A 13,340-nucleotide genomic window follows, 5' to 3' on the forward strand; every position below is an offset into this window, starting at 1 on the left:
GAAAATTTTAAATGTGTGGTAATATTGGTTGTTCCATCTATAGATCATGAGTGACTGGATTTCACAAAGTGTGTCTTTATAAATGGAACAGAGATAGGGAGCTAGCTCTAATGGGGGAGGTAAAACAAGTTACCTGTGTGAAAGGGTGCTCATTATTTATGGGTTAGTGTGTAGACAGCAGAGTCTGAGCATGACTGCGTGAGCAGGGAAGGTGGAAGTGTGTATGTGTGTAATGCTCATAGAGAATGGGAAAGATACACCTGGAATGAAGGCATGTGCATATGAGAAAAAAAGTGACAGGAAAGGATAATGGGGCCATATCTGGTATGAAGGAATATAGTGTGTGTGTGTGTGAGTGAACTTGTGCTGATCTGAGGGAAGAGGTTGTAAATGAATTCCCAGACTTAAAAGCACAGCCCACTATCTCACTCACAGCTGTCCCAGTGTTCACACGGGGAACTGTCCTATCCTTGAAAGCACACCCCCAATTTGTCCCTCTGCAGAGGCTTCAGTCTTAGTTCCTCTGCCCTGAAGCCCTTTCCTGTTTTTGAAGGGAAAGTGAAGTAAGTAGGGATTGGGCCAAGCCACGCCAGCTATTCATCCCGTGCAGCCTTTGTGTCTCCCTTACCATCCTCAGCAGCAGCACGACGCTTTCCTGGAGACATGCAGGAGAAATACTCCAAGACAGAGGACTCTTCTCCTGGTGTCTGACTGCGGTCTGGGACCACCACACGTGCCTCAGGCTCAGAAGAATCCTCTTGAGAATTCTTGAATTCTGAGGAATGAATACAAGAAAAACAGATGTGGCATTTTCTGGGATCTGTATCCATTCAAAAAAGACATGTTGATTGGATAATCACGTTAGGCACTGAAACCCCTCCCATGGAATTAAGCATTTGAAACTTAATTTGCTCCAAAATAGAAGGAAACAGCAACTGTGAAAATTGTGTGTAGTAGATATCAGTGATACTGGGTATCTTGTATGTGATATTTCTAAAGATGTATACAGAATATCACAAACTAGTGACTAAAATTGGATACTAGCTCCTTTTTCCTCATGAGAAATTATATAATTAGAGGACATGGGGTACAAGTTTTAAAAGACTTCTGCATGTCTGCCTGCCTGCCTGCCTGCCTGCCTGTCTAGATTGGTATCTAGTTCGATATATGGAAAGATAGGGATGTCAGTATAAATACAGAGAGGGGTAGAGATACAGCATTTTCGCAGGGAATTCCTGGGCAGCAGTCATGATGCTGCAGATGCTCTAATGAAGACTTTACACACTTGCCCCAGACTCCTCTTCTGGGAATGTATTTCTGCATTTCTCCAAGACTCTCAGCCTCCCTATTCAGATCTTTTGAAAACCACTTTCAAATGAGGCACACACACCCACATGATACATTTCTGCCTGGGGATTGGAAATGGACACCCCGGGCAGTTCTTGGGCAAGGGGTCATTTATGGCCCTGCTGAGGGAAGAGACTGAATTCTGAGCCTGGGCCATCGCGTTGCCCCGTCTCCCCGCCTGGCTCCTCCTCAGCCCCTTCTCACTCGCAGCCCACACCACAGTGACTCAGACTGTCTCCAGCAGAGGTGGGGCAGTGGAGTGTGTGCCAGGCTGGGGAGCATGAGCTGCCAGTGACTGCAAAGAAGAAAAGCCTTTCTCCCAGCCTGCCCTCTTCCAGGACTTGTCTTGGTTTCACTGGTTCCAGAGGGGGCCGAGGCCCTGGGCCTGGAACGCCCTTCCTCTGGAGCTACAGTAGTTCTGACCATGTAAGTTTTCTGCAGTGGGAAATGAGTGGCGAGGACACGTGCCCCAACCAGGCATAGGCATGACGTCCTCCTCTGTGCCCCGCCGTGCTCTTCCCTTTTCTAGCTGCCTGGGATGTTGATAACCTGGGGTCTATTTGAAAGCTGAGTGTTCATGATAAAAAGTTTATCAGCAAGGAGACTTGCCCTATTCTTGACATACACTGATTGTTGCATAAGAAATAGATAGGTTCCTTCCTGCATTAGTTATTCAGGCCTAATCTACTCCAACTAATGAATCTTGAGTTGAGTTTTGAGAAGCAAATAATTGGACCTGCTACATATTAAGCAAGCCATTATATTAGAAACTGCTCTGTGTCTTCCCTTGGCTTACTTATGCTGTATAAGCCAAGGGAAGACACACAGTCACCTCACAGTCACTACAACTATTTCAGTTTCCCGTTCGTCCAGAAAGAGCCAAACTTTCTCAATTCTACTGTTCTGCTTAAATGGTATTTGTGCGTGTGTGTGTGTGTGTGTGTGTGTGTGTGTGTGTGTGTCCTGGTTTTTCTCTTTCATTAAGGAGCCTCACATTTACATGTCTGTACTCTAAGACAATGAAAGAAAGGCCGCAATGTCTGAGACAATCTAAGAAATCAACTCATTTTCTGTATGACTTTACACTCATCCCTGTACCTCCAATTTTAGGCACTCAAACATTTTTCCTAATTTTTCATTTACCTCTTCGAGCCACACTTTCATCATTAACTGGATAAAGTATTATTGGAAAACGTGTAACATGGTAAAAAATGAAAGAAAGGGAAATACACTATATAAGAAAAATTATACTAATCAATCACTACATCTGTGATACAGTAACCCAGAGCGGCCTGATGTAGGGAACACAGGTCCTACACCACAGAGACAAGGACCTAGTCACAGGAACCTTCTCTTGACCCCCAGATTATCTGATCTCTTAGAAAGACCGGTGCAACCACACCTTTTCCTCCCTCCTGCCTTCCTGCCCTTTCCCATAAGTAGGAATCTTCATTCCTTTTTTTCTTTATAAGACCGTTTCTAGACCCCCAATGCTCAGAGAATATCACTGACACACACCTGACATCCTGGCAACTTTGGGGGAACGTGTTGTTTCAAGATGTTTCCTTTTTCGTTTGTGCTTCATGGCTCAGCACTTCAGAGAGTGAGTTAAAATCAGGTGCTTTCCTCCCTGGAACTCTGCTGCCAGAGGTTCAAGTGATGGCAGCCAAGAAGCAGGTCAGTATATTCAAGAACAACCAACAACTGGAGAGGCTCTCTCCTCACTCACTCTCTCACTCAATCACTGGCCTGGCTGGTGCTTGAGTACAGCAGGAGGGCCATTATGATGTAAGTGAGACAGGGTTCCATAGCATTCTGACACATGCATCAGAGCAGACCACTGATGGGGGGGATCCCTTTTACCCAACACAAACTCTACCATCAACTTGAATTTTTATCTTGCCCTTCTTGTCAATACTTGAGAAACAATGATATGGATTAAACAAAAGACAATTACTATACGTGTCTAGGGTAACCACATTACTAAATCTCCCGAAGGGTGAGGATAAGACATTACCTGAGAGAAACACTTCCACTAATGAATCTACTCCATTAGTGGTATAATGAGTTTTGAGAAGCAAATAATTGGATCTGATAAATATTAAGAAGCCATTATATTAGAATTACTCTGTGTCTTCCCGTTGGCTTATTTATGCTGTATATGTGTGTATGTGTGAATTGGTGTGAATGTGTTTGGCATGTCTCGTAGTTTACACTAAAAAAAATCTCTGAACAGGCACTGTTTGTATTGAAGCTGAATTGCAGACAGACTCCCTTTCCAAGCCTCTCCCCAAGGCCCCACTGGGGTGTGCTGAAATCCAGATGTCACGTTCTCTTCATGAGCCACCACTGGGATCCTCGGTTTTGGTCCTGATCTGTCCCCTCCCGTTCCTGAGCATTGGCTCTTCCTCATAGGACCTGTTTACTTTTTAAACGTCACAGTCACCAGAAATTTCAGGTTCCCATTTTTCCAGAAAGAACCAAACTTTCTCAATTCAACCACTGCGGTTAAATGGTATTGTGTGTACATGTGTGTGCATGCATGTGTGTGTGTGTGTGTATCCTGCTGGTTTTTTCCTTACATTTCATGAAGGAGCCTCATATTTACACCTCTGTGCTGTGAGACCATGAACCAAAGGTCTTTATGTCAGAAACAATCTAAGGAATCAATCCATTTTCTGTGTGACTTCACACTCTCATCCCTGCACCTCCAATTTTAGGCACTCAAACTTTTTCCTACTTTTTCACTTACCTCTTTGAGCCACACTTTCTTCATTAACTGGAAAAAATTATTGGAAAAATTATAACAATATCCATTTACTTAACAAATGGCCTCGGTTTTGTAAAAAAGAGAAATTAAGGGAAATACATTATATAACAAGAATCATACTAATCAGTCACTACATCTGTGATACAGTAACCCAGAATGGCATGATGTAGGGAACACAGGTCCTATGCCACAGATACAAGGACCTAGTCACAGAAACCTCTTGACCCTCAGATTATCTGATTCCTGAGAAAGACCGGTGCACCCCCACCTTTTCCTCCCTCCCGCCTTCCTGCCCTTTCTGTCCAATAGATAGGAATCTTCATTCCTTTTTTCTGTATAAGACGGTTTCTAGATCCCCAGTGCTCAGAGATTATCACTGATACACACCTCCTGACATCCTGGCAGCTTTTGGGGAACGTGTGGTTTCAAGATGTTTCCTTTTTCGTTTGTGCTTCATGGCTCAGCACTTCAGAGAGTGACTTAAAATCAGGTGCCTTCCTCCCTGGAACTCTGCTGCCAAAAGTTCGTGATGACAGCCAGGAATCAAGTCAACAATTCAAGAACAACAAGCGACTGAAGAGGCTCTCTCCTCACTCACTCACTCACTCACTGGCCTGGCCAGTGCTTAAGTACAGCAGTAGGGCCATTATGATGTAAGTGAGACAGGGTTCCATAGCATTGTGACACATGCATCAGAGCAGACCACTGACGGGGGGGATTTCCAAAGTGAGCACAAGCAGACCTTCCACATACCAGTTCTCTGGCTCGCCAGCTTAATGAAAAGAAAGGAGAAATGGGCTCCAAAAGTAGAGTGTCTTCTTGCCACTATTGACTCAGTGTCCCCAAGAACCCTCTAGAGACAAAGCATAACATTGAGCCAGCTGGCATAAGGGAAAGGTTTGCAGAGAGTAGCTCCAGTATAACAATGCAGGGGAAAGAGGGTGAGTTTGAGTTGAGAAATAAGAAATTGATAAATGGCATGCCAGTTTTGTGGGAAGGTGTATTAGGGTTCTCCAGAGAAACAGAACCAACAGAATGTATGTATGTATATGAGTAGGTGTCTGTCTGTCTAAAAGAATTGTGTCACAGGATTTTAGAGGCTTGGCACGTCCAGATTCTGCAGTGTAGGTCAATAGGCTGGAGATTGAGGGAAGAGTGGCTGTTTGAGTCCAGAGTGTCTGCTGGCAGAATTCCTTCTTTCTTTCTAGGAAGATCCACCTTTCCTATGAATTCCTTCAACTGATTGGACAAGGTCCACCTACACTATGGATGGTAATCTGCTTTACTCAAAGTCCACTGATTTAAATAGTAATCTCATTAAAAAAAATACCTCTGCAGAAACATCTAGAATAATATTTGACCAAAAATCTGGTTACTGTGGCCTAACCACGTCACATAAAATTAACCATCACAAAAGGAATTCAGTGTTTCACCATGAAATATGTTAGCTTTTTGTAAATGCCCTTTACCAGGATGAGGAAGCTCCTTTCTGTTCCTACTTTTCTGAATGTTTTTTTTCTTTTACTATGATTGGGTATGAAATTTTATCAAACCGTTTTTCTGTTTCTATTGACATGAACACATAAGTTTTATGTTTTTACTCTATTAATATGGTAAATTACATTGATTTTCAAATGTTAAGCCCATCTTATATTTTGGAGTAAATTCTACTTGGTCATGATGAATTATTCTATTTATATGTTATTGCATTGGAAATTGTTAATATATTGGATTAGAATTGTTCAAATACTGCTAAGGAAATTTGTATCTGCTTTTTTGTTCTTGAGAGACACTGGTCTTTTTTTTTTGCCATTTTTTTGGTCTGATTTTGATATTTAGGTAGTGCTGGCCTCATAGAATGAGTTGGAAAGTGTTCCCCCCCCCACTTTTCTGGAATAATTTTTCTAAAATTGGTACTATTTCTTTCTTCAGTATTTGGCAGAATGCACCAGTGATCTGTGATCTGGTCTAGAGTTTTTTTTTTTTGTGGGAAGGCTTCCAGTCATGAATTTGTTTCCTTCAATCGATGTAGAGCTATACAGATAATCCATTTCTTCCTGACTAAACTTTGGTAGTTTGTCCTTCCGGAATTTGAGTGTGAGTTTGTGGAGATATAACTATGAGTTTATCTTGAATATTTTCCACCCATATTTAACTTGTAGGGGTTTTAACTGACTTTTTTGAGTTTATACTTGCTTTTCTTTTCTTGTGTGTTAACATGAATCCTGTGGTACTCTTTAGTGTCGTTCCATGATATGCTATTTTCGCTTCCATGTGAGCATGTGAAAGAATGAATTTCCTGGTCTTCTTGTGGTTGGATACACCCCCATGACATGTTCTGGCCAATGAGTTGTGAGGAGAAATACCATTTTCTCACTTCTATCTAGGCTAGATAACTTCATTGCTGATTCTGGCTTCAATTTTCTTTTCCCAGTCTCAGCAATTGTGGAAATGTATTGAGATGGAGTTTTTATCAGCCTGGGTCCTTGGGAGAGTGTAATTAGTAAAGCATCCTGACAACCTGTACTGGATGTATGGCCATGTGCAAGAAATAAGTCTTTCTTGTTTCGGGGCACTGAAAGTCTGAATTTGATTATTATTGTAGCTAAGTCTCCTACTCTGATTGATACCATTTCTTCTTTGCTTTATCCTGCTAATTACATAAGATAGCTTAAAAATAACAATACAAATAATAATAATATATCATTAGTATAGTATATATGATATGTATAGTATATGAGATATGTATACTATAATAATACTATTAACAATAAAACCACTGAGTGAAGTTTAATATTTCTTTTGAAATTCTTCTAGCTCTTACTATGACCTGCTAAAGGATGAGCCAACTCTTACGACTCAAAGTCCCTTGAGATTATTCTTATTTTCCTTCTGGAATGATGTTACCCATTTTATGTATTGCCGAGACATCCTTAAGCTAAATTCAGGGCTTAAGGTTTCATGAGCCATGTGGGTGCTCTGACTTTGGTCTGCAGTTGTGATGATGACCTCTCCAAGGCCTTTTCTCACTCTCCTGAGCACTCAGGCAACTTTCCTTGCAGCTCTCTGGGGCTGGGCTGGGGATAAACTGGTAGACTTCTAGGTTACCGCTGGCCCATTGGTGTAGCTCTTTGAGGCCCCAGCTTTCTGTGGGCCCAGGTGCCCGAGCAGACGCCCAGCTTGTGTAGGTCCCGCCCACTTCCCTGTGAGGCCGTTGCAATGAAAGCCCAACTTTGCTTGGAGAGACAATGCTCAGGAGAACAGCCCCCCAGCCCCACTCTGCTTCCATCTCTGGATTCTCACTTATTTTCTCACCTCCTTGATATTTAAGATTTAAAAAAACTTTTATTCAATATTTTTAATGGTAAATCACTCTGAGCAATCTGCCTCGAGGGCAGGCTCATGGTTGTTTCTGAGGCAGGAACCAATGAGGCATTTACGTGGTGGTGGCCCGCAGGAGAACTCCTGGCTGGACAGTGGGAATGACTCCATCGTCTCTTCGTCAGCCTCTCTCTTCTGTCTGTCCTCGGCTGGCTCAGCCCTGTCATTGTTTATACCTGGGCAATGATAGCGTCTTCCTCAGTGCCCCTCTTCGGTGACCCGAGTCCTCCTCGTCCTTGCCTGCTCCGAAGAAAGCAAAGGTGCACGGGAGGCTGCTACTCTCTGCCTTGCACCTGGGCAACTCGTGGGTGGGCATCCATGCCAGAGCTCCCTTCTTAGTACAAAGTGATGCACACAGTGCATCGTAGAAATTTTAGAAAATACAAACAAATGTGTAGAAGAAAACCAGATCTGCTTAGAATCCCAGAATACCTGGTTAACATTTGGGGCTCTTTCTCCCCCCTCCTCCCCTGTGTTATCTTACACAAATGAGACTATCCAGCCTGAGTTTTCTTATATCTGGAAGCAATGTCACTGTGGCTATACGCTAGTACATCAGCAAGTGCTGACTGCGATGGCCCCGGGGTTTCAGAAAGCCTGGCCGCTGTGCACCCAGGGCTGTGGCTCCTCTGGGGGCCTCCCTGGGGTCTCTGTGAATCACAAGCTCCTTCCTGTGCCCCAGGGATGTTGGAAGGCTCCCTGTTGTTGGTCTGTCTGGGGGTGATTCTGCCCATCGCACACAGTGTGGGTCTGTTGGTGGTCACTTCCCATCCCTTCTTCCTGGCTGCTCAAGATGCTGCCCGGCAGTTCTGTGGGTCACCGCTCACCACGGTCTCCTGTCTGGTAACTGGATTTCACTTTGGCAGGAAACTCTGGCTTGAAGTGATGAACTTGGATGGCCAGTAGCCCTGAGAAGTGGGAGCTAAGGAAACAAACCAATTTTCTTTGGACATATAAAGATGAAATCTTTGTACACATAAAGACAACACCATTTAGACTTGAATGTAATGTACTGTTTATTACATAAATAATATTTAAAAAATTTGGTATTAATTTTAGATTCAGGCATAGGCATCTCTGGCTGAGAGGGCTGATGTGGCTCTGGGACCGTCTGCTCTTCACCTTCCGGTCCTCCCGTGGCCCACCTGGCCCCTGTATGTTGGGGTGTTGAGGTCACAGGCCTGTCTTAGTCTTCTCTTACCTTCTGGGCTGTAGCCCTTCTCTCAGGTCCGTGGCTCCTGTCTGGACACCCCCCTGAGTCTCGGCGCCCTGTCTCCGTCCTTGGCTGGGCGTGTCCCATGCCCCTGTGCAGCTTGTTTGGACGCCCCTCTCCTCTCTGGCTCCTGCTCCCCCCACCCCACCACGGAAGCTCTTCTCTGGTCCTCAGAGTCCCAGGGCTCTGTGCTACAGGAAGGGACCCACGCCATGGCCATCTGTCAGCCTCTGCCTTCCTCCCCCAGGGGGCCTCTGCTTTCTCCACCTCTTCTCCGACAGCCCTTCCTGCCTCCCTGAAGGCAGCCTCTCCCTGAGCAGTGATCCCAGGCTACGGGGTGGCTGGGTGCCCGAGCTGTGAGGAATCCAGGTGCTGGATGCCAAGTCGCTGTTCTTGGCAGCATCTCTTTCCTTCTGCTCAGCCTGGACATGCTGAGACCCCAGGGCCTGGCTGGGAAGAGGCTCCCCAGAGCCCAAAGGCCGCTCTCTATCTCCGTAACGTAGCTCCATGTCTCCGCCTGGGCCTCGCTGGGCGCATTGGCCTCTCCTCCTCCGACTGGTTGCCTGCCCTGGCCGCACTCCCGCTGCTCACCCTCGGGTCAGCCCTTTGCTCTTCCTGTTCCTGCCTTCACCAGGCTCTCCCCCCTGCCCCCACTGGTCCTCACTCGGGCCTTCGCGCTCACTAACTCATCACTTCAGCCCCAAAGTCTCCGGTCCTGCCCCCCACACAGCTGCTGCGTGATCCCGTGCCAGTGGGTCTTCCTGGGCCTGCTCGACTCCTGTGGGCTGTGGGCTCCGTGTGGTCAGGACCTGGGTACAGAAATGATTTGGGAAAAGCAATGGTTGAACAAGAGAGTGGATGCATTGTGCAGGCTGTGAATGTGTTCCTGCTCTGGACCGAGCCGAGGAGCCTGCCTGCCATCTCCCAGGACCCCTCAGACCTGGCCATGTGGGGGCTGCGCCCAAGCCCTCTGCACCTCTGTGAGTGGCTTCCTTTCATCCTACGCGGGAGGGAATGGGATGGATTAGGGGCTTCTCCACCTGTGTGGGGTATGTCTGGTGGCAGACTGCACCTGGGCCGCCCCAGTACACCTCTAGTCCCGACAGCTGGCATCTAGGAGCTTGTGAGCAGAAGGGAGAAAACCAGAGCAGGCACGGGGCTGAGTCCAGCCTCTGCAGGCCGTGAGCACACTGACTGTGGCTGTTTGCTTCCTGCCAGGGCTTTTGGGGATCTAATCAGACATTTCCTCTTGCCTGAGGGACTGGCCACCCCAAATCTTGAGGGCCAGTCTGGGCAGCCGGCTCTCCTGAGACAGAAGTCAGAGCAGAGCCCCTACTATTTGTGGCTGTGCTGGCCAGGGGTCTGCATGGCAGTGAGGCTGCAGTAGCTGGGGGTCCAGCTTTTCTGTCAAGGTGGGTACTGCAGGTAGCAGGTGTAGTGGTTAAGAGCGTGTGTTTTGGCCATACAGACTTGAATTTAAGTCCTGGCTCTGGACTGAGCCTCAGTTTCCTCTTCTATGAAATAGAGAGAACACCACCTTCCTTTCTGGGGTATGGTAAGGTTTAAAACAGATGCTAACTGAGTGCTTTTCACAGGGCCTGGCACATAGCAGGAGTGTTTATGTCATTGTGATCATTAATTTTATGGGCTCATGTGGCTCGGCCCTGGTACCCAGACATGTTCAAACACTATTCTAGATGTTTCTGTAAAAGTGCTTTTTTGTTAATGAGATTAACACTTAAATCAGTAGACTGATAAAGCAGATCACCCTCCCTAGTGTGGGTGGGCCTCATCTAACCAGGAAGTTTTTAACAGGAAAAGACTGACTCTACCTGAAGAAAGGGAAATTCAGCCAAGAAACTGCCTTTGGCCTTGAACTGCAACTCTTCTTCAGGTCTCTGGCTGTTGGCCTACCCTGCAGATTTGGGCCTGCATCCCCCGCAACTGCACGAGCCATTTCCTTAAGGTGAGTCTCCCTCCTCCTCCGCACATACACACAGACCTCCGCATGCCCTGCTGCTTCTGCCGCTCTGGAGGACCTACGCTAATAATCATGCTGCAGTGCGCTGGAGGCTCACCAAGGGCAGGGACTGTGTCTCCTTTGTCCGGCCTTTCATCCCTCATACCTGGCACAGTGCTGGCACACAGTAGGTGCTCTACATTGGTAGCTTGGTGAACACTGGGTATTTTATCTGTTCTAGGTCCTAGCTGGAAGTCTGCCCAGTGAGAACCAAGAGTGAGAGGCATCAATGATGGATTACAGTTGGCGGGCAGTGGGAAATTTTAAGGGCCTGCTAGGGCAGGCGAGAAGCTTTGAACCAGATGTTGGGGTGCATTTTGGGAGCTTAAGCTTCAACATGGGGAAAAGACTATTGGGCTCAGGTGCCTGCCTTTTACCAGCAGCTTTGGGACTGGGCGGGGCAGGGGCTCGTTCTTTCCAACCGTCACGGATCTATCACAGTGACGGGGCGGGGAAGGAGGACCCCGAGTGGGCCTGGCTTAGTCAGTTCTCACCATGACAACCTCAAACAGACTGGCACCAGGAAAAGGTAACTTTTCTCAAGTTTTATTGTAAAATCCTCAGAAAAAGAGCATTTACAATAACAATATTTTTATGATAATTTGTGAATTGTCTTTATATCAAGTGGTACTGCAAATACACAGTGTGTTCAATATCGTGTAATATGTCAAAGGAAACACAAACTTATTGCAAATACCACATACAGTTACTGTGTTGGTACAAATTTCTACTAAAGTTGATATATTAAAAATAATTTATATGTATTTTATAAATATGGAAAAATTCACATGTATAGTAATTATAGGCGGCCTTTGAGAAATACTGGTGTACTCCAGAATCCTGCTACTATAGACTATCTGCTGTTAAAAGAACATATGGGATGTGAAGTTTCCAGGAATGTGTTGTTTTAATTTGTCTGATTTTTCTCAAACTATTCAAAATCAATTAGATAATATTCATCATACTATCAGTAAGTTTTCACAAATGCCTGGGTTACCTAACCGGTTTTCTTGGTTTCATTGGATATGGCCAGTAATTGTAGGTCTGCTTCTATTATGTATCTGTATTCCTGTTCTGTTAATGTGTGTACATAATTTAATTAGTGGTTTGTTAAAACCTATACATGCTTACATTACAAGAAGTTATGTCAAAGAAATAAACTTCTCATATTTTCTTCCTTTGCTACTTCTATGGCTTTTCTTCTTCTTTCCTAAATACAGCCTTTTTCTAGAATTTGTGCCTCATACTTAAAACTACTGAGTGTCATGATCTTCCAGTTGGTAAAGATACCTCAAGACAAGTGCTGGGCATAGAAGCCACAGGGCATAAATTTGCAAAGAAGTAAAAAGCTAACCTTTTCAAAGAATACTGCTTCACTCTCACTTACCAACTTTACATCTCCCTGTATGGCCCCGGGAGATGGCTGGTTAGGCAGAGACGGTAAGATTCCTCAAGGGAGGAACAACCTAAGACAGGCACAGTCGCAGGGGGGCCATCAGGTGAGCAATTGGGGGCCAACAGAGGTGAGGCTCACCCCCCAGTTTTGAGAGAAAGCTTCTGCCCCCATGGATGTTTTGTTGCCCTTGTCTCACTCAGATCAATACCTGGTCTGTAGGCACGGACCTGACAGTCTGCACTTGCTTTCCTGCTGCAGTAAACTCTACTTTCTATCTTTATATTACATCACAAGGTTTAAAAAATAGATTATCTTTTATGAAAAAGTAAACTGTGTTAAAAAGCTTTATTAGAAACTGTAATCTTTATTACATTTACCCACTACTTCAACATTTTATTAAAAAAATAAAGGGAAAATGTGGGATTAATATATAAATCAAGTATCAAAATCAAATGTATAATCATATATGACTTGATTATTTTTCCTCTAATTCCTGATATGTGATGAAGTACAGAACAAACAAGACCAAAACAATTTCTGGGACCTAAGTGCTCTGCTATTGTTTCAATATCATATAAGACATCACGCCCCAGGAGACTGGAGACTGCCATGGATTAAGTTTAGAATTAGTTAATGGTTGTCTATTAAGTCCCCCACACAGAATTCTATTGTTGTTAACATGTATTTGCTCAATAAATAGGAAGGGTGCCCTCTCAGCACTACTCTTGCGCTCGCTGTTAAGCCTCGAGTCCCCTGACTGGTCCTTTCAGATCTTCAATATCTCATCCTGTCTCCTGCCGTATATGCGGGTCAGAAGCAGGGAGGAACCGACAGTCACTCTTTCAAATAGCTGGAACTTTGAATGAATAGCCCTTCAGATTACTTGGTTTGAACCCAGCCATTCTCTGATTGTTTTAATTGCAGTTTCAGCCACTTCTCCAGTTTGGTAGCATCAGTCAGAGATGTGGAAACTAATAAAGGCTATAGTCCTGAAATGAACCCTTCACTTTCTTTTCTGACTTCAACTTCCACCATTATTCTGTTTTATTTTGGTGTGTAGTTTGGAAATAGCTATGAAGCTAAGCTGCTTTTATAGGAATTCACCCACAGCATTGGTTTTGAGGCTTTTAACCCTTTAAAACTGCATTACCTGGAAAATTTCTTTCTTTCCTGGTGCAAAAAATTTGCATATTGATATATTATGGTAAATTAA

The sequence above is a fragment of the Manis javanica genome, chromosome 14, assembly GCF_040802235.1.
Source record: "Manis javanica isolate MJ-LG chromosome 14, MJ_LKY, whole genome shotgun sequence".
Classification (NCBI taxonomy): domain Eukaryota; kingdom Metazoa; phylum Chordata; class Mammalia; order Pholidota; family Manidae; genus Manis; species Manis javanica.